We start from the raw sequence: 18,946 nt of genomic DNA, 5'->3' as shown, positions 1-18,946 counted from the left end.
GCACACTTGCCCCAAAAGTTGTAACTTTTTTGAAATTGAATTTTTCAGTGACAAAAAGAAAGTTTTTTTCAACTAACTCCACAAAAAAATTCACGTTTCCTCAGCTATACGGTGGTGTAAAAATTTTCTCGGTTGATTGTTCGCATGATTTTTGAGAGCTTATTTGGTTGGATTAAAAAATTATAATATTCTGCTCAATTTTTTAAACTCAATATAAATCAGTTCAAAACAATGGGAAATATCGATTGGTCTATATGAAATTCGGCTCAGTATACCTAGTCATTGGAAAGGAACCAACTATATAACCAATTGATCATCAAACTAAAGTTTTTAAGGAAAAATGCTTGGTGGCACTCTTGCCCCGTATGGCACACTTGCCCCAAATTCCGCTACCTTACCTAAATCACATATAATAGCTATGCAGTAGCTATGGCCTCCATCGGGTGAAGCAATGTCACAATCATCACTGGACAAAGCGCCGTGACAGCGATTAGCAAAGTTTACGAGTAGTGCAGCCAAATGTGAACAAAAGATAGCAGTAAGGCAATTCGTACCGGGTATGATAGTCCATGGGCAGTAAGTTATAATTTGACACCGAGTCCAGTGTAAGCTGGTAGTTGTTGGTAGAACACAAGCGTAAAATTAGGATTCTAACACATCCTACACACTCCATTTGTTGCATCCCAGACTTCTCTCAGTCACAATGTTGCTGATGGTGACCAACAAAGCTCATGGTAAAAATTTTTAATAGATGCGTAGGTGGCCACGGCCTTCTCATACCGGAAAAACAGATAAAGAGAAAAAGAGAGCAAGAGAAGTGGAGACAGCGCGAATGGAAAAAGTTTTCCCAGTCTCGTATCTGAGCAAGCGAGTGATTTTAACCATACACAAGTTGTAAGATGCTCGATATTGCATGTTAATGAAATGTACGCCTTGCGCACCGATACACACTCACGAGGTAATTGTGCCTCTTGTGCAAAGGACATGTGACCTTTGCGGGCCAAGAAGATGCGTGAGAGGTGGCAGAAGCAACTCCTTGTTTCCACAAACCTGGAATCGCAATCTGATAGCTCGCCGCACTCACCAACTCCACGTGTACCAAGAACGATAGTTATCATGAAGCTTTTGTTCTAGGAAGATGGTTAAATTGTCAAGCCATCGGTAAGCATTATAGGTGTACATTTTACATCGTGGCTGATTACAAGTTGACATGGCAGGGCCGTGAACTCATTTATTGAGCCAACGGAAAGCCACATAGACGGAAAGCCTCCTGAAGCGAAAGCATGCGCGTTCGCACATGCTTCTTCGGTAATGTCAGTGAATGTTGTCAAAATGGTGAGCGTGAAACGCGGTAGGATGCAATTTTGATGCTAACACACTCTTGTCCTCAAACACACTCTTGTTACATCACGAGTACGCGATCCGCACGGTCATGCATAAAAATGACAGAGTCGTTTCTTGGCCTACCAAACGGCCTCTTGGGGCGTATTCGTTTGTTTTATTCATAGTTCATTTTGAACTCAAACCCATTCGATAAAAGTGCTTGATCATAGTCACTTCATGTTTGCGACTCACACTGTAAATATGCTAGGATGGCCCGGAGTGTCTGCGTTTAGTGTGGTATTTTCGCAATAAGAAAAGCACGAACAATCAAACGTGCGAAGCGTACAAAAAGCATCCAACCATAGGGCGCTAGAGGGGCTTCACAAACAAACGGATTTTGTGTTGCACGGTTCATAGGACAGGGCGTTGAACCGAGCCTGATACAGTGGTTCGAGATACGCGTGAAGCTACATTAAAATTCATGCCTTTTAATGGCTAAACGGGACCGGTTTAATTTGCTTCATTGGAAGAAAATTAATTACCACTTTCAGGGAAAGCACTCGATCCACTAGGCGCTCATTGCTGGTGTTGGAGATACGATTTTCTTGTGAATTTGTTTTTCAAAAAGACAGATTGACTTTTATGCTGCGATTCACCAGCGACCGCTTACCGCATCAGAATCCCGGCGCCCGGCCTGCCCGGCCCGCCCGGCGCCAGTGTCTTGTGAGATTGGTGAAGTATTCAATTTGCAATGCTTTCTTTCCGATCAAAAATAGCGACACCATCTTTGCCGGAAGTGCGCCCGTGCCATCACCAACCTGATTAATCTTCATCGAGTTCGCCGATAGTTCGTCCAGGGTCTGGAGAGACCAATTTTCTGTTTGTCTCCCGTAAGGGAAATCAGTGAGAAAAGTTTAAAAAAAACAGTGTGATGGGCACATTTTGCGTTATTATGCATAAACAGGGAATTGGTGGACGTGACGGAATTTGTCTGCCGAAGATTGGATCTTCGCACGAGAGCCGTATGACAGTCCGGAGGATGGAATGACGTCAAGTGCAATGGGTCGCTCGAAAAATATAAGCGGTTTTTTACACTTTAGTTTGAGTGAAGTAAAAGCAACGACGGTGCTTGTTACTTACACGCCTCGTTTGCTGTACAGGGTGTCTCTTCCTTAGGGATATGGCATACAATAATGGATCAAAAATCTCATTCGAAACAATACCATATCAAAAACAGATGCATCAATTGTTGTTAAAATGCATGTTCTGTAGCCGAGGCGCTACCTTATCCTAATCCTTTTCCATCCCGCCACCTGCGAAATGCATAATTCATGATATTGTTTACGCATTGCGCTACTTGGTTGGTAGTTTTGGTTTTTATGCAAAGGTTAAATATCGGAACAGGAAATTGGTTGCCTCTGTTGGTGAATTTGGCTTCTTACAGACATTCAACATCTCGTATTTTTGTGAATAATCTCGCCTATACCACGGCCAAACCACTCAATATAGCTCCATGTTCAAGCCCTTGCTGGTGCTGGCAGCTGTGTGCCTTGAGTGCTGATTATGATACAACGCTTTGTTCTACTGCACCGCTCCGTTGTATACGTAGTGTAAATCCAATACCCAATGTTGTATGGTAGCACAGAACGGTACAGAAACAGTACGTACACACTGTGCTACCGAAGAACCCTTCCAAGTGGTGGTATGTTACCCAGACACAACATAGAGCATTTGTGGGTGTATGTATGTGTGTGTGAGTGCAATGAAAGTGGCGATGGGATTTGATATGGCCTTCCAAGCAATCATTCTTTCCCCTCGGGTAGCAAACCACAGCTAGTGCAGCCACTGGAGAACGGTTCACCGAAACCATAACTGTTGACATGATTATGCAACAACACCACACATTGAGCCCGGGGTTGTTCTCATAGAGCCGCAGTTACCGTTGCCGTGCGTTGTGTTACAGTGAATGCAGAAATGGTCCATCGTTGAAAACACCAATTGCAGTAGTTATGCTTCTCGTAGGTCGCGTATGGTTTTAGTACGTACAATCAGCAACTTGATGTCCCGGCTTAGTAGCGGAAAAATCTCTGACCTCGATGGTTAACAACTTCCAACAAGTGTCCACCGGTGGAAGAAAAAAGTAAAAAACGGGTACGTAGTGAAATAAATATTTCAATAAATGCATCCCACGGCTAGGCATGATCTGCTCGGGAGTGCTTTCGCATCAAACGTTACTAGCTCGCACCACAAGCTATCTTATACTCTTAGCTTTGGATACCGCAGCCAACCTTTGGTCAAAATAGCACAGGATCGGCTAAAAGTGACATCGTCACGATGTTGAAGCATGGTCTAGAGTGGAAGGTAATGCAAGCAATGCTCTTACAAACCGTGTAGCATTTCCAAAGTAGATAGTGCGGAGAACCATGCGTGCAACGATAGAATACAACGGTGGCATCCGGCTGGTACTGTTTTGATGTCTGTAATGATGACATGTATACAGAAGTGTACATTGGTGTAAGCAATCGGCGAGGTTCAAATTTGGAACTTGGTGTTAAATAGGACATATCATGGCTATGAAATGAAGCAGGTGATTTAAATATTGTGCTAATTTATGCATTTAAAACTTGTTCATTCATATTTTTGTGCTGTCACACTCTCCGTCGCTATAGATGCTATCGTTGCTAGACAAGTAATTTTTTTTTTTTGTGGTTTACTTTCGATGCCGTTCCTCAGCTTGAGTGTCGCTTTATCGCAGAGAGTCCAGTCGAAGCCTAAGCTTTTTGTCCTGATTCCCCTACACCTTCGTCTCGAAAACGTCTCCATCTTGCAGGATGGAGATGCAAAGCATCGCCCCTTTACGTGACTGAAGTAGCTCGCGAAGATTTTCTTGTTGCCAAAGATTATGTTTTCTTTTTCTTTTCGCTCCATCTGTCAATTCTGGACACAATTCTTCTTGGAATCTTGATCTTGAGTGACATCTTGAGAATCTTGAGTGACAGATACAATCACTTGCCGTGGCTTTAAAGTGCGATCCATTCCTCCGCAACCGCACAATTACGCGTTACACAACGATTACACTGACGTTCAAGTTAGTTTCCGGTGAGCTTTTCTTGAAAAGGCGCTTTACCAGTGCACACATTGAATGTCTCAAGCCCTTCTTGGAATGTTGGGATTTAACTGTTAATACTTTGGCTGCGGGACAAGGGAAAGAGCGAAAGCGTTGGTCTGACAAGCTGATGTTGACGCGTTTTGTTTGCAAGAATGTGTAAAAGGAATACTAGTAGCTCATTAGATTCCCGACGCACACAGACACATACGTATTTCAATACAAAGATGGCAAGTATCAAACTTCCTAGGAAAGAATGGAAGTGTAGAAGACGGTAAGGATATAACTTCCAAGGTTCTCACAAATCACACCATCATGCCATCAAGCATCACTTCCGTCATGTAAGCTTTGCCACAATTTCGTAAAGTAATTATACAAGACGGGAACGATGAGGCTCTCTCGGAGCTCTCACGGGATAACGGTGAAAATTTACCTTGGCTTTTCGAAATGTCTTCACACAACGTCATGGCCAAGGCCAGATTACAAAGAACCTACTAACACACACAAATTCAATTCAGATTCAATTTCTTGTTAGTTGATTTCCGTGAGACCGGCTCGTACTAGGGGAATGTGTACACTATCTGGTAGCAGCAGGGTGATGCCTCTTCCCGGATATCGTAAACAATATTTTATTGCTTCACGAAACAATCACACTAACAGGAAAGGCGCACACAACGTTCAACGCAAAAATAATCGTGTCAGTATGGCTTTTTGAGCGAGAAAATGAGGTGTTTCGCTACTCATGTGTGGTATCGTTGACTTTTGCGATCTCCTGCAAGCACGTTGGCGGAAAATGATGAGGTATTCAGAGTCAATTCGATGAAGATATAAAATTATGGAATGCACACGAGTCAAGGAAGCTTTTCAGTTCAAGTCGAATGTTTTAACATTATGCAGTTCGCATTGTGGTGCGATACATGGCACAAAATTCAGCGTGTAGCATGTTTTAAACGCTTCGATGTTCTTGATGCTTCTTCAAGCAGGTGATATTGAAAGATGTTATGATAAAGGGGTGCGATGAGAGCAATAAGATAAGAATCTCGTCATTGTTGTAACATCACGGGTCTCAATTGAGCAGAGGATATGAAACAGAAGTAGGCCAAGGCATGATTCCTAAAAAAATTACCCATGTTTCATCCTTTGAACTTCTCTCACTAACTTAAATATCTGCAAATGAGTTTACATCTGCGGTTTGTAAGGGTTTACCTTCTATCACTGGATGAGTGTCAATGTCATGATGAAGTGATATCACGGAATCCCATTCATTTCAAGGTTGTTTTGTGTTAGGTTGGAGGATGTACTCCTAAACTGTTCTACTGGCTAACTAACATGCACGAGTACGTATTGCACAGTCGAAAAAGCTATTCTTATGACTTCTTGTAATCGCCTCAGCCGTTTCCCGGCAACTTATAGTGTTGCTTCTCCCTTGAATTGATAAAAAGCCAGCAGTCTTAACACATTATCACGATTTGTGTGTTTTCAAATAGAACTATTCCAACGGTGGAAGGAACTGCTGGAAGTGCTTGATAATTCTATCGAGATGATACATTTAACTTTCCTCGTGGAACGAGTACTTCGAGGCATGTATGCATTAAAAGACACTCATGTAAAACCAACAATGATTTTTGCCCAGCTGAGAAATGTCACTACTTAGAACACTCCACTACCAGCTACTAACAGATGGCTCAGGCTCGGAAAAAATGATAGCTTCATCGATCTCAACACCCGGATATACATAAACAGTAACGTCGAATGGCCCTTGGGGATGCTGTCTTCAAGTTGTCAAGTTGTTTGCGGCCCGATAGGTTCATGTTTTCCGTTAGCGAAAGCGATGACAAATCACTACTGCCGTGCAGAAGCGTTCGATTCCTGCTGCCTGTAAGATCTTACGATTAGGATCAAACCAACAAAAAGTAACATAGTAAACATAGTAACAACATATTTCAAACCAATAGAATGAAAATATCCACATCTCGTTAAGCTTTAACTGGTTTTCAATGTTAAAAATGACTCGCACAAAATGGAAGTTTGTTCAAAACATAATAAGATGCTAATGATGATTAAAAATAAAATATCATTGAACAAACCACTTTAATTTTATTTATTTTATCTTTTGAGCTCAGGGATAAAGCCATTTGCATGCAAACAAATTATACAAATGTTTATAGAACAAGTCAAGCTTCAATAGAAACAGGCCAATCTCGTTTTTGCTGCTTCTCTAATTAGTGTTTGTTCGAATCAGAGTAAATTTTGAAAAATTGGTCATAATTTGCGTTGAAACTGCAAGGCGAATTAATAGCTTAACAGTGTATGAGAATTGTTGAAAATGAGTTCACTGATAAAAATTGTTTTGCTTTATTATTGTTGTTATTATTGTTTTATCAAAATGATTTTTATTTCAATTATCTTATCCTTAAAAATCTAAATTTTGATTTTTTTTATTCAAAAGAAGAATTTCAAACATTTAATCATGTTAGAAATGCTACACTACCAAAACTGTGTCTAAGCATTACCAATGAGTACGCAAAAAAGAAAACTCAACAAACCATAACTCAAAAACAAGAACACGAACAATAAAAATATCGATTGTGATGAGACGTAGTGTATACGTCATTGCAAAGCATGAGCACGTTCTTTATATTCCATCCGGTAGGCAGGAGGATACTTTGTTTGCGAATATTTTTTTCCCTCTTGAAAACACTTCACCATACCGGCTGTATTGACGGTACTTCATGTTCTATCTCCGTGCTCCTGTCGGGAAGGACATTATGTTGCCCCGACGCTTGTGCTTGATTATGACACAGGCGCTCGATGGCAAGCGATGATTTATATTCGTCACGCGATGCGATGACGTCCCCAACCCTCAGTCATTGTGTGTTTGTGGTTCGCTTCGTGTGAAAGTTTCAAGGAAGATGCTCGTTCAATGCTAACCAAAAATTTTATTCACGGTCAGTTTGCAAATATTCCAGTTTTCAATCCAGTTTAATCCTTCCGCACGTCTATGGCGAACGCGGCACGATGGTTTTTGACACGCTTTGTACGGAGCAATTTACACGGACGGCCAAGACGCTATTTGCCTCCTGCTAATGAATAGGCATTTTGAATGCAACGGGATGAATTATTTCTGCTGGGCCTTGTTCAGAATCGTCTGCACAAACACATTGTGCATAAAAAGGAACCAGCAAAATCCTTATCCTTCCTAACGTCTGCACTGGCTTATGCACGCAAATATTTCCAAAGCGTTTCGGTTGAATGACCGACAGCTCGCAGGGTGTTGCGACGTGCTCACAAAAGCTTGCAGTTCGTAACGATCTTCAAAAAGGCAGCTAATCTAGAGAAATTCATGCTTCCTCCCTCCCGCCTTACAACTTCCACTCCACATCTACAAGTTGTTAGCCCAGCGAAAGAATAGAAAGCATCGGTGGATAAGTGGCTTCGTTTCGTCGCTGATGCACTATCATGTATCTTTGCCTGTTTGTCACGGATCGGCTAACAACGAGACAAGCACGTGTGCTGCCATTGAGTTGAGGTTTTCCTTTTTTCTCGTTTACTTGCCTCGCATAAATCGTTCGAATTTGCACTTGAATTAAACGAATGTTGCACACAAAGCTGACAATCATCGTCGTTGGCAGTCGGAGTCTCCAAGGGAATACTAAAACATGACTTAAACCGAGTGAGAGTTGGTTGAAAAATCCCCTCCTCAACGCCGTATAGTCGCATTTCTGGCATAGCGATAGTCACTATAGCCGAAGCTTTTCTTTTCTTGAGCGTGATAATTGGAATGCATTCGAAAAGCAAAGGAAATGCCTTTTCAGTTTGGCGCAATATCTCTGCAAACAAGAATGTGTAAACAACAAAAGAATTCCGGGCCATACGCCAACACACGCAGAGAAACGTGTGCAGCAGGAAGATGAAAAGCAGCGTGGATGGCTATAAAAATTAACGACGTGTCAAATATTCGTGGTGTAGGCAGATACGGTAAGAGAACGGATGGTCGCTTGTCATAAAACGCTCTTTATGCTGACATTCCAGACGTCCAATTCAATTGATTGCGTCAGTTAACGGGATGCATATAAAGCATAGTAAATGAAGTTTTAATCAACTTGAGATAATGAGGCTGGTGTGCCAGAAAGAATGAAAACATGTTTTGCCCTTCAAAAACTAAAAAAGAGTTGCATCAGTACTGCACGTTCTACTACCCAAGTGTGGCATGTATCAGGCATTGTCGTGTCGCCTGCAAAACCAATAATTTTGACATTCCATGGATAATGACGTTTATTATGGTTGAATGAGGCTGCGTACGCAAGCATACTACCGAAGATTGGTGAGGCAAAAGGACGCCGAAGGAAATCAAGTTTGCTTTGCTTACCGTTAAATACGCCACTGGTTGTGGGAGAAGCAATCCAACCAGCGAGGAGTAAGGACCAGTCACAATGCCCTAAGAGTGACTCAGTAGCTGGCATCGCGAAAAAATGCTTTAAAATTAACAGTCGTTAAAAATTAACCAGAGTCGTTAAAAATTGCTAGTATTTGGCCTCGCGAACGCATTGAGTTCATTTGTGAATTTTAACGACTGGACTGGACTATGCCGTCGTTAAACAAACGACTGTCACGAGCGTATGCGATACAAATTAACAGTCGTTTAATTATACTGCTCGAATTTTTTACCCGTGTTTGCCTATATGCGATATCGAACAGTCGTTAACTGTTTTGACAGTCGTTTATTTTAACAGGAATGAACAACAAATGAACTCGGTTAAACCAAAATGAACTTTAAACGAATGTTAAAATGTGTTCATTTATTCGCGATGCCGGCTATAGTTTCTGAACCGTTTCAAAGGCGGTTAGGGGGCGTCCATAAATTACGTAACGCTCAAAGGGGGGGGAGGGGGTTCCCTGTAGCGTTACGGTTTGTTACATAGGGGAGAGGGGGGTTCATATTCTGTTACGTAACGTAATACAATCCTATCACTGGTCACTGACAAATGATTGCCCACCTGGGTAAGTTTTGCACTTTTATTTCTTTATATCTTTTGGTAGGGAATACGAACTTGACATTTATAAAATACCAAAACAGAGGGTTGACAGAAAATTGCCTTGAAAAAATCCACCGTGTAATACAGGTTTAAGAGCCGTGTGTCTCAGGTAAAGACTGTAGTTTTCAATCTTACCGTCAACAAAATTCAAACAGTTACATGTCATTCTACGCTAAACGCATCGACATTTAAACATTAATTTTAATTAAACATTAATTAAAACAACTCTGCATACTTTATAAAAGCAATCAAATAAAAAAATACAAACCCATATTTTTTTGTATTTGTTGATGCAAAACCAAATTAAGGGGGGTGTTCGATCATGCGTTACGTAATTTTGGAAGGGGGGTCTCCTCCAACGTTACGTTTTGTTACAATAGGGGGGGAGGGAGTCGAAAAATCCCAATTTCAGCGTTACGTAATTTATGGACGGCCCCTTACCGAAAACTCATCCCAACACTGGGCCTGATCGGGAACGAAAGTCGATAACGGAGTGGATAATTTAGTCGATCGGTTAGCAAAATTCCAATGTTATCCAATTGCGTTTTCTCAATCAGAATTTTCGCTAACCGATCGGTTTGGCAGTGGAGTGGAATGGTGTTTGCCGCCATAGCAACGTGGTTAAAAAGTCGAGCAGTGGGATATGCAGTTGAAAACTTCATATAAAAAAAAACCATTTCAGTCGGATAGCCATATCTATTGCTTCACCCCAGTTGATATAACAGTGGAAAACTATATAGTATTAAAAACCGTGTGTAACAGCTCGCAAAAAAGGATATTTTATCGCTGTTTGAGTTATTAAAGATGTTTTATCACTCGATTTAGCTAAAATATTAAAAAAAAGTAAATTTACCTATTTTTTAAAAACAATCAAAGCACACAATTTTAAGTTTATAACAGGTATCTAGTTTTTTTATGATTCTAGCCAAGAAATGAAAAACCAACAAAAGAATTCCTTTTCTGCTAATCCTTCTCTTTTATATAACGTTATGCTATGACCTTATGGCATGTTAGAATCGGTTCCGACACGTAAATACAACGAGATTGAGAAGTCCCGTAGGATCACTAGGTACAAGAAAGTATAAGCAACTCATATCCGTTGGAGCGGCGCAACTTATATCCCCAAAAACTCGGGGTCGCTTATGGATGTATACAGCCCGGGAATGTTCGGATTGACTCTCACATCGCTAAGTTCCACGCCTTGTGACAAACGCGTCACCCAATGAATTTTATGTTCATCCATTTAAACGAACACGTAAACTTGAATAGCATCTATACTGAATCACATAGATTACAATTTTAACGCAGTTATTTTATTTTTATCAAATCTGACAAAATCTTTATCGTATGTGTGGAAGAACACTCATTGTCGTACCAAGCTTGCCAGGCTTCAGTGAACAGGCCATGTAAAACGCATGCAAACAAATGACCCAGATTGCAGGGTGAGGGGGGAAGGGGGGGAGGTGAATTTCTTCACTTGGCTTTGAATCTAATAAACTTTAATTTTTTCTTGGGGGAGTAGGGAATGTTGGTCGGGATCCCTCATATATGGGCGCCCTGTAGTCTTTGAGTCCCCAAATAGCCAGAATTGCTTAAGCAGCTCATTTTGGCACGCTAAAGATCGCTGCTCTAATTCGCCTTTTGCAGTAGATAAACAGCATCAAAGTTCTATGTGGGTCTTTCAAACAGCGCCTAAGCAGCTTCCTTATGCCACGATGCCAGGGATTATTTTTCTTTGTGTTTTATTTTCAAGCAAGCGTCATCGATGAAATAAACAACAAAATTTGTTTGGTTTAAACACATATGTATATTTTTAAATCTTTTGTTTTGATAAATTACACAAATTTTTACACAATTTACTGGTAATTCACAATCGCTTCACTCAATATTCATTCTTCAAGTAACGAATCTAACTTGTGCAGCAGCAATGAGAATATTGCCGGCGTCCGTCTTTGACACTTTGACAAGAGCCACCTTGAACCGATGTCATGCATTAAAAAGCTATAAAGTTCCACCAAGTTCAGTACCCTTTCTTAACAAGCCTTCAAGTTCCATCATGAACCCTACGCATAGTGCTAATCAGCCGCAAAGTTCCAAAGAGTACCATGTGCCTGTTAAAAAGCTCCATAGTTCCGCAAAGTACCGTCTATCTCTTAATCAGCCACAAAGTACGACATCGGAACGATTTTTCGTTAAACAGCCCTAAATCAGCTATAAAGTACGAGCTGGCTATTTGGGTCCCTTCGTCCATGGAGCCTCTATCGTTCATGGAGGCCCGCGATGAGAGTACTTTACACACCCTATATGCTGGACTTGATATACACGGGGCCTCCCGCGGCCACCGTTAAATCCGCCATTGCAGAGGGGGCGTAGTAGGTTTAAATTTAAGTGGCCAGCTGTCTTGGAGGCGTCAGTCATTAAGGCCAGGATAATGGAATGGCGAAGGCGAGAGACTGTGAGCAGCTTCGGACACTCCTTATTGCACGGAATAAATATACCGCGTTGTTTCAAAATATTTTACCACAAGAGCGTAAAATACGGATGTTCACGGATCTAACGTTCGCGGTGGTCGGAATTGATGGGCGCACATGGTACATGACACAGGACAAGGGTCAGCGAAGGCGGCTAGTTCAGATAGGATTCAAACCTCATCCTCCAGTTTATAAGATTTTGTTTCACCTTGTTCAGCCAACAACCCGTTTTAAACTTTACCCGGATCGTTTGAACAGGCCTACAGTCGATACTGTCTAAGGCCACTTATGGTGTGGATTCTTCACTAGATGGTCCGTAAACAATCAAAATTTACTATTTTATTAATTCCGAAAAAACAACACCTCTAAATGTAAACAAAAGTGTAATTGGCAGATAGGTAAAACCAATGGCTACTCGAATCGGAAAGAGTTATCTTCCAGTGGAGAAATTATCCACCGGTGGAGAAAATTATCCAGCGGTGGAAAACAAATTCCCCCGGTGGATTCGATCATATTAACCGATTTGATAAATTTTATCGACTTTCGTTGGCGATCAGGCCCACAGCTAGTTAAACAATTTCTAGAATTATAAGTTGTGAGGCGCAAATAAACTATCAAAATCACAGCTTATTGCTATGAATATGTTCTGGACGGTCCTGTGATACAGTCGTCTACTCGAACATCTCAATGATATGCCCGTCATGGGTTCAAGCCTAGAATGGACCGTGCCCCCGTAGCAAGGATTAACTATCTGGCTGCGTGGTAATGAATTTAGTCTCGAAAGCCTGTAAAGGCCGGCATGTCCGAGTAGCCGTTACGCCAAATAGAAGATATTCTGGAGACGGCAATGAAGTTTTGAATATTAAGTCATTTTATAGGTTTAAAATTATTTAAGAATTGTTATTTTGTTATGTCAAATCGCTGCATAACAAAATGTGTACGAGCAAAAACCAATGCCAAGAAATTATAATCGTTGAAATGCATTTTAACAATTTGCAAAATATCGATAACATGCATCTTTTTGATTTTTTTAAATTAAGATTGAAAGTTGTTTGAAGAGTTTGAAACGCCCTCATATTGCACCAAAAGCCATTTTAAGGCTGTGCCATAACAAGCTTGGCGTGAAATTATTTTGAAAATTCCCATAGAACCTATGAAGATTATTATCAATGTATAAACATTCCTGACACATATTGGTCACACAAATCAACAATCATATCAATTAACAAGGCTTCCATTGGCTTAAGTTCAGAAGGACTTTTCTGATCACAAGTTCTGTCGATTTGTAGTGCTATCTGTGCGGCTAACATAGTTTTCAACAGCACATTTCTTCAGGAAGCGCTCGTGCAGACTAACAAATTTTAATTTTAATAGAGGTGGTGTTCGAGATAAGCGGAACCTGGTATACGCATATTTACACAATCGCGGTTTTCAGATTTGGTACAATCTCACTGGAAGCGAAAGGAAAAGAAACTTAAATAGATAATGGCTGATAACCACTTCTCCACGTTTTGCTTTAATAGCGTATGTCAGGTACAGCCTGTATAGTTTGTTCCATTTTCCTTTCATCCAACACTTAAGATGCATTTTATAAGATCAGTTTATGTTGATGCCTCAGTCTCAAATAAAAAGTCTCGACACGTGCTACGAATACGACTAGAGGGTGATTTGAGTAAGCTATCTTATAAGTCTTAAAGGCGTCTTCAGAACGTTTTAAAGTTTTAACAACTTTATATACTCTTAAACATTATCAAAAGACATGTTGAAACTATATTGCTATAATTTTAGTTTTAACAGACAGTCTTATAATCGCCTTCAGAACGTTTTAAAAGTTTTATAATTTTATAGACTGTTACGCATCTTCAAAAGAAGTGTTAAAACTATGTGGCTTAGTACACTCATACTAAACCATTCTTTAGAAATGTTTAACTGTAAAAAGCAAAGGAAAAGTTTCTTAAAATATTACGCCGGCTCACAGCATCATTGTTTCACAAAAACCATCCCTGGCATACCATAATTCCGGGATAAGCATTACCCATCATAATTGAATCTACAATTCAATTATTCATATCGTTCTTCGTTTTGCTCATAGCATCTTTTAGCAAAAAAGTAGATTTTAATTTTAAATCATTTTTTATGCCATAAAAGAACACAAATCCAATGCGATCCATTTATCCAACACTAGCTCGGTAACGTATAATGGCGTGTATCTATGTTTTCTTCTCGGTTCATTAAATGCTGACAATAATTTACTTAAGGATTGCGAGCACCATCAAACTGTAAGTCCTTGAGTATTGTACGATTTGTCTTACTTTAATCCGATTTTCTTCATACTTTATGATTCGCTAACATAAAACAGTAGGAACGGTTTAAGCAGTAGCGTTTATCCGTTGTGCTAATTTGCTAATGGAGACAGCTATTTATATTACAAAAAAAATTCTATGTTAAGCAACCTGCACTGGGTTTGTTCACTTCAAAACAGTGTTCCTAAAAACAACAGTGTTCCTTTATCTAAAGTGGAGGTAGAGTTTAGTTTTGCAGTCTTCCTTCAACCACAAACTTGCACTTACAGCACTAGTCATAGTAGAGGGCATCTAGACCGCGTGAGGCTTTTTTCATGCTTTGCGGTGAAAAGTGTGGCATAAGCTAAATGAGAAGCAAAAACCTCGTCTATACAATTTATTAGCTTCCTTCCGTTTAACCAAAGGGCGCATTTACGAGTAAGGGAAGCAGTTCAAGGAAGCAATAATGTTGCACTTTTTACTAGCCCTCCAGGCATGTCACCATCGGTCAATTTCCCCAGACACTGGGCAGGTGTGTATCGTGTACATGTTAGCCATTTCTTCAACCCATATCTTGTCAACGGATGTTGCAAACCATATGAAATACTGCAAACAAGCAAAACAAGAAACAAACACTCTAACCTTAGCATAAACAACCCCCTAGCCAGCTCCCATCAAAGTTCAAAGCTCCCACGGACTGAAAATCACATAAAACACACCACACACCATTCAACAGGTGCCCAAAGCCAAGCACTAGTTGAAGGCATGTTGTGTAATATAATCCAGCGATCGCCTCAGCCCACTCAAGCTTCTTTGGCGCGCCTGATGTCCGCTCGCATACTCGGCGCTTACGGCCAAAGCTGTCACGCTCAATTTCATTAGGAAAGTTTTACGCTACATTTCTTTGCACCAAAAATGTTTCTGTGGGGAAGGTTGCAATCAACACCGGCAAATAGGCCTAGTCCGTCCTAGTGATCTTTGGCTAAGTATGTCAGTACGCTGCTACTACCATGCCTTTTCTTGTGCACCGCGAGAAAAGACAAGAAAAGCAATCAAGAAAAACCAATTATTCACAAATGAAATTATTTTAATCTGCTTGCTTATTAGCGGAATGTTTATGAGTTTTTATATCTCCTTGTGAATGAAACCATACCAATTCACTGGTTCATTTTGTACGCTATCACGATGTGAGCATAGTTTACGAAAGTTTACGAAACATCGAGCGCAACAGCCTTGAATATTGGTTTAGAATTGTGCTGAGATATTCCAAGTTGAACTCACTTTCAGCAGCTTCGAAGTCATTCGAGAGAAGCAATTTAAGATTTCCGCAGCTTGAACAACTCAGGGTGATAGATGTTCCGAGTCAAAAAAATTCACGGGTTGAGATAATTGTTTTAATTACAACCTTTTTCTTTATTTAACCCAGCTCATTTCTAGCGATGGTAATTTTTTGGTGATCGTTTTACTACATTTATCTTCGAAAGTTTCCCTATCCTAACGACTGCGATGGTGTAATACGATGCTCAAGAGCAGTTATGAACATTGCTTTGCCTTTGGTTGCTAAAGACAAAAAAAATGTAAAACTCTCTCTCCCAGCTATGTTTGCGATGTTTTCACTTAGTTGACTTAAAATACTCACGCCATGACTTTGGGAAACCTTTGTGCCCCTAAAACACCGATCCGCACTTGCTTGCTTGACGAGGGCATTGGATGGGCAAGGTTATCCCACTAGCCTACCATGAACCAAGGAACCCCAATACAAATTAAGGGTTTTTGTGGAAACGGAACATACGGTAGACCTAATGGTTTCCTGACAGCGTGCACGATGAGGGCTGATTTTTTCTGCCCTGGCTACGTGAGGTTGATAGTTTCATTTTGACTCAAAGTATTGTGGTAAAATATGACACGTACTCAAGTGCAAAAATAAGCCGCTCCCCTGGCAATCAACCACACAGAAAATTGAGGTCGAAGCAAACGCAAAAATGTAGCGCAACCTCCGCTCCCTCTTTGAATGAATTCATGTGCTACATATGATTAACATTTTTTTTATTTTTCTTTTTTTATATTCATTTTTGTTAAGGAAAAAAGAGTACGACGTAAGCAGCCACCAATTGCCCGGATAGTTTCTACTTTCGATCGACCCGTTACTCAGAACGCCTTGAGCGACCAGGCGTCTCCATCGTGGCTGTGATTATTTCACCATGAGTTGGCAACTTCGCTCGCATGTTAATGCTTATTGGCTTTGTATCGAAAACAGGGGGCAACTTCTCGGTGAATAACGATGGATGGGAGAATGGGTGATTTCGCTTGTTTACTTCAGCTGCTACAATACAATACAATGCTTATTCTTGACAATCATATTTGTGTGTTTATTTCAGAAAATTTCTTCAAGCTATTAAGACTTATTAACACTTTAAACGCCGCGTCATATAAATTCGCATGGTGGTTTTGCCCATCGTTCAGCTTTGCCTCTGGCGCTCAGTAATTCTATTGACATACTCACTCAAAAAACTGTGACGCCAGGCCAGCGGTCAAAGTGTTAAAGAACTATAACTGAACATGTATCTTGAAGTACTTTACTTTCGGTTTATAAAATAAATTTAACACGAAAGGACCCGGCATTTGACATCGTGTAAGTTAATTAAATACATTTTTTTCCTCTTTTGGGTAACAACAAGTTGAAAAATAGTAAACTTTAGCCTGAATCAGTTGGTCCTCATCTTTCGTTTTAAACGATTCTTTTCAAAACCCTCCATGTGCCATGTGTCCATTGAAACAAGTGATTTTTCACGCTTCTCGCCCAGAAACATGACATTATATTATTGCAAATGCGTTTAACAACATAAAATAATTCACACCACTAAGTGGAAAACATTCCTGGTTCTAACCAAATCCGTTGATTTTCTTCTGCTTTTATGGCACTAAAAACATAGTTGCCTTGGTTGCGATACATTCAACATTAACACTGCTAACCGGAAGCTGGTTCTGTGTTTAATCGCTAGTTCTACTTTACCTCGTGATACTAACACACAGCAGCGACAACAACACTCTGCAACCCATTGTAAACAAGCGGCGACAAGAAGTCTGGTTGTGGCAATATTTTTTTGTTAACTTGCCATTCTTTCCCCTTTTCAGGCCTTTGCTGCCTGCGTGAGTGACCGTTATAAGATGATTAATTATTCTTCCGGGGCTATGAATATATCCGGTCAAATCTCGGGAACTGTACCGTACGGTGTTAAGATGTGTATACATTTGGTTTCTCTTTTACTACGATAATTGGGACCAAAACGATGACAAACAAAGTCTCGACTAGCCTTTAGCTACTGGTGCTGGTAATCTGCGTTAATAATGTTTTCTATCCGGGTAAAATCGATCCGTCTTGTGACGAGGATGTGGCTCTCTCCAGGATGTGTTACGCGTCATCTATGTTCAGACGCATTACCTTCCTACTTGATGAAAGTGGATTTTATTTCAAGCTCCTCTTTTTGCATGAACAACTCAAAACAAAAAAAAGAAAAAAAAAGCTTCTAACAACAACGAATTATATCATTCCTTGCTGCAGGAGTTAGCGATGAGCTTGCAGTGTCTGGTATCGAGCGTTAAGTTGATGAAGTGAGCAGTTCTATTGCAACCACACGTTTTGACACGATATGGTTGCATTTTTATTTATTTTTTCTTAGTCTTTGTCGTTTACAGCAGTACTACCCGTTCGATCAATTATTGCGACTGGAAATGTAATACCTCGAAATCGATAACCTTTACGGTTTTTCACACTTTTTTACAAGTTTTATGTATGAACCTCCAAAATTTTGAAATGTTTTGTTGAAATTCTCTTCTGCGACAGGTTTGATAGCGGTTCCGCACACACGTCATGCATAAACCATGAAGCGTCACAAATGTGTCACAGCATACTGGGAAAAGAGCTCCAAACATTGATTTCCTCACTTGCACACAAAAATACGCACTGGATAAAACCACTCGAAGAAAGTGTTACGATTCAAGCGATCCATGTCCGCATCGGAAACCACCGACAACCCCTACGAAGTATTGAAGCAATAAAAAAGTCAAAAACATCCACTTTCCAAGAAGCAAACTTTCGACTGTCGTCTGATTGTGCGAGGAAGATGGAACCGATGAAAGCTTCTAACCCTTTACCGTCCTGTCCAGACGATGTGTCGCAAAAGAATCGTGAAAACTTCCTTGTCCTTATGCACGCCACCGATTGGCATGGGTTGGATAAGGCTGCGAATGGATGCGTGCCGGCGATGGTGGTCCATCGCAGGAGGAGGCATGTGAGCTTAACGGGCTTTCATCTTTCTGGGGAGTTCGTTGCTGTAAATGGTAACTGTATGGTTTTTTCTTCAAAACAATGTACAATCCCTTTAGTACCTACCTATCACTACAGCAATAAGCCCCGAGCGATTAATTTGATCTGCCATGTGTGTGCCAAAAGCATTGAGACAATAAAGTGACGGATGGTGGATTTACAAATTCGTACGAAAAACAATCATCCAGATGAAATAGAGTACACACACAAAAAACAACGCATTTGTTCACCATTGAACTGTACCATTCTCATCTTGTAGTGAAGGTTAAAAAAAAGATTCATACCATAAGCCCGTCGTCGAATGGCGAATGGTAGTAATACTTGAAATGGAACTAGACGATCAAGATAACTGAACGGTAGGATGAACCATCGAAACACATGCTTGATTTTCTTGCTACAGA

The 18,946-nt window shown here is 40.5% G+C and overlaps 1 protein-coding gene across 1 annotated transcript in view; it reads right to left on the bottom strand.

Annotated features, from left to right (window-relative positions):
• Positions 1 to 18,946, bottom strand: part of LOC1279112 (neural-cadherin) — a 139,319-nt gene that overhangs the window by 96,220 nt on the left and 24,153 nt on the right. The gene's annotated exons all lie outside the window — the stretch shown is intronic.

This window comes from Anopheles gambiae, chromosome 3 (genome assembly GCF_943734735.2).
Source record: "Anopheles gambiae chromosome 3, idAnoGambNW_F1_1, whole genome shotgun sequence".
Taxonomy (NCBI): Eukaryota; Metazoa; Arthropoda; class Insecta; order Diptera; family Culicidae; genus Anopheles; species Anopheles gambiae.
Note: the sequence above shows the minus strand (reverse complement) of the source record. Positions and strands in the feature narration are given on the sequence as shown.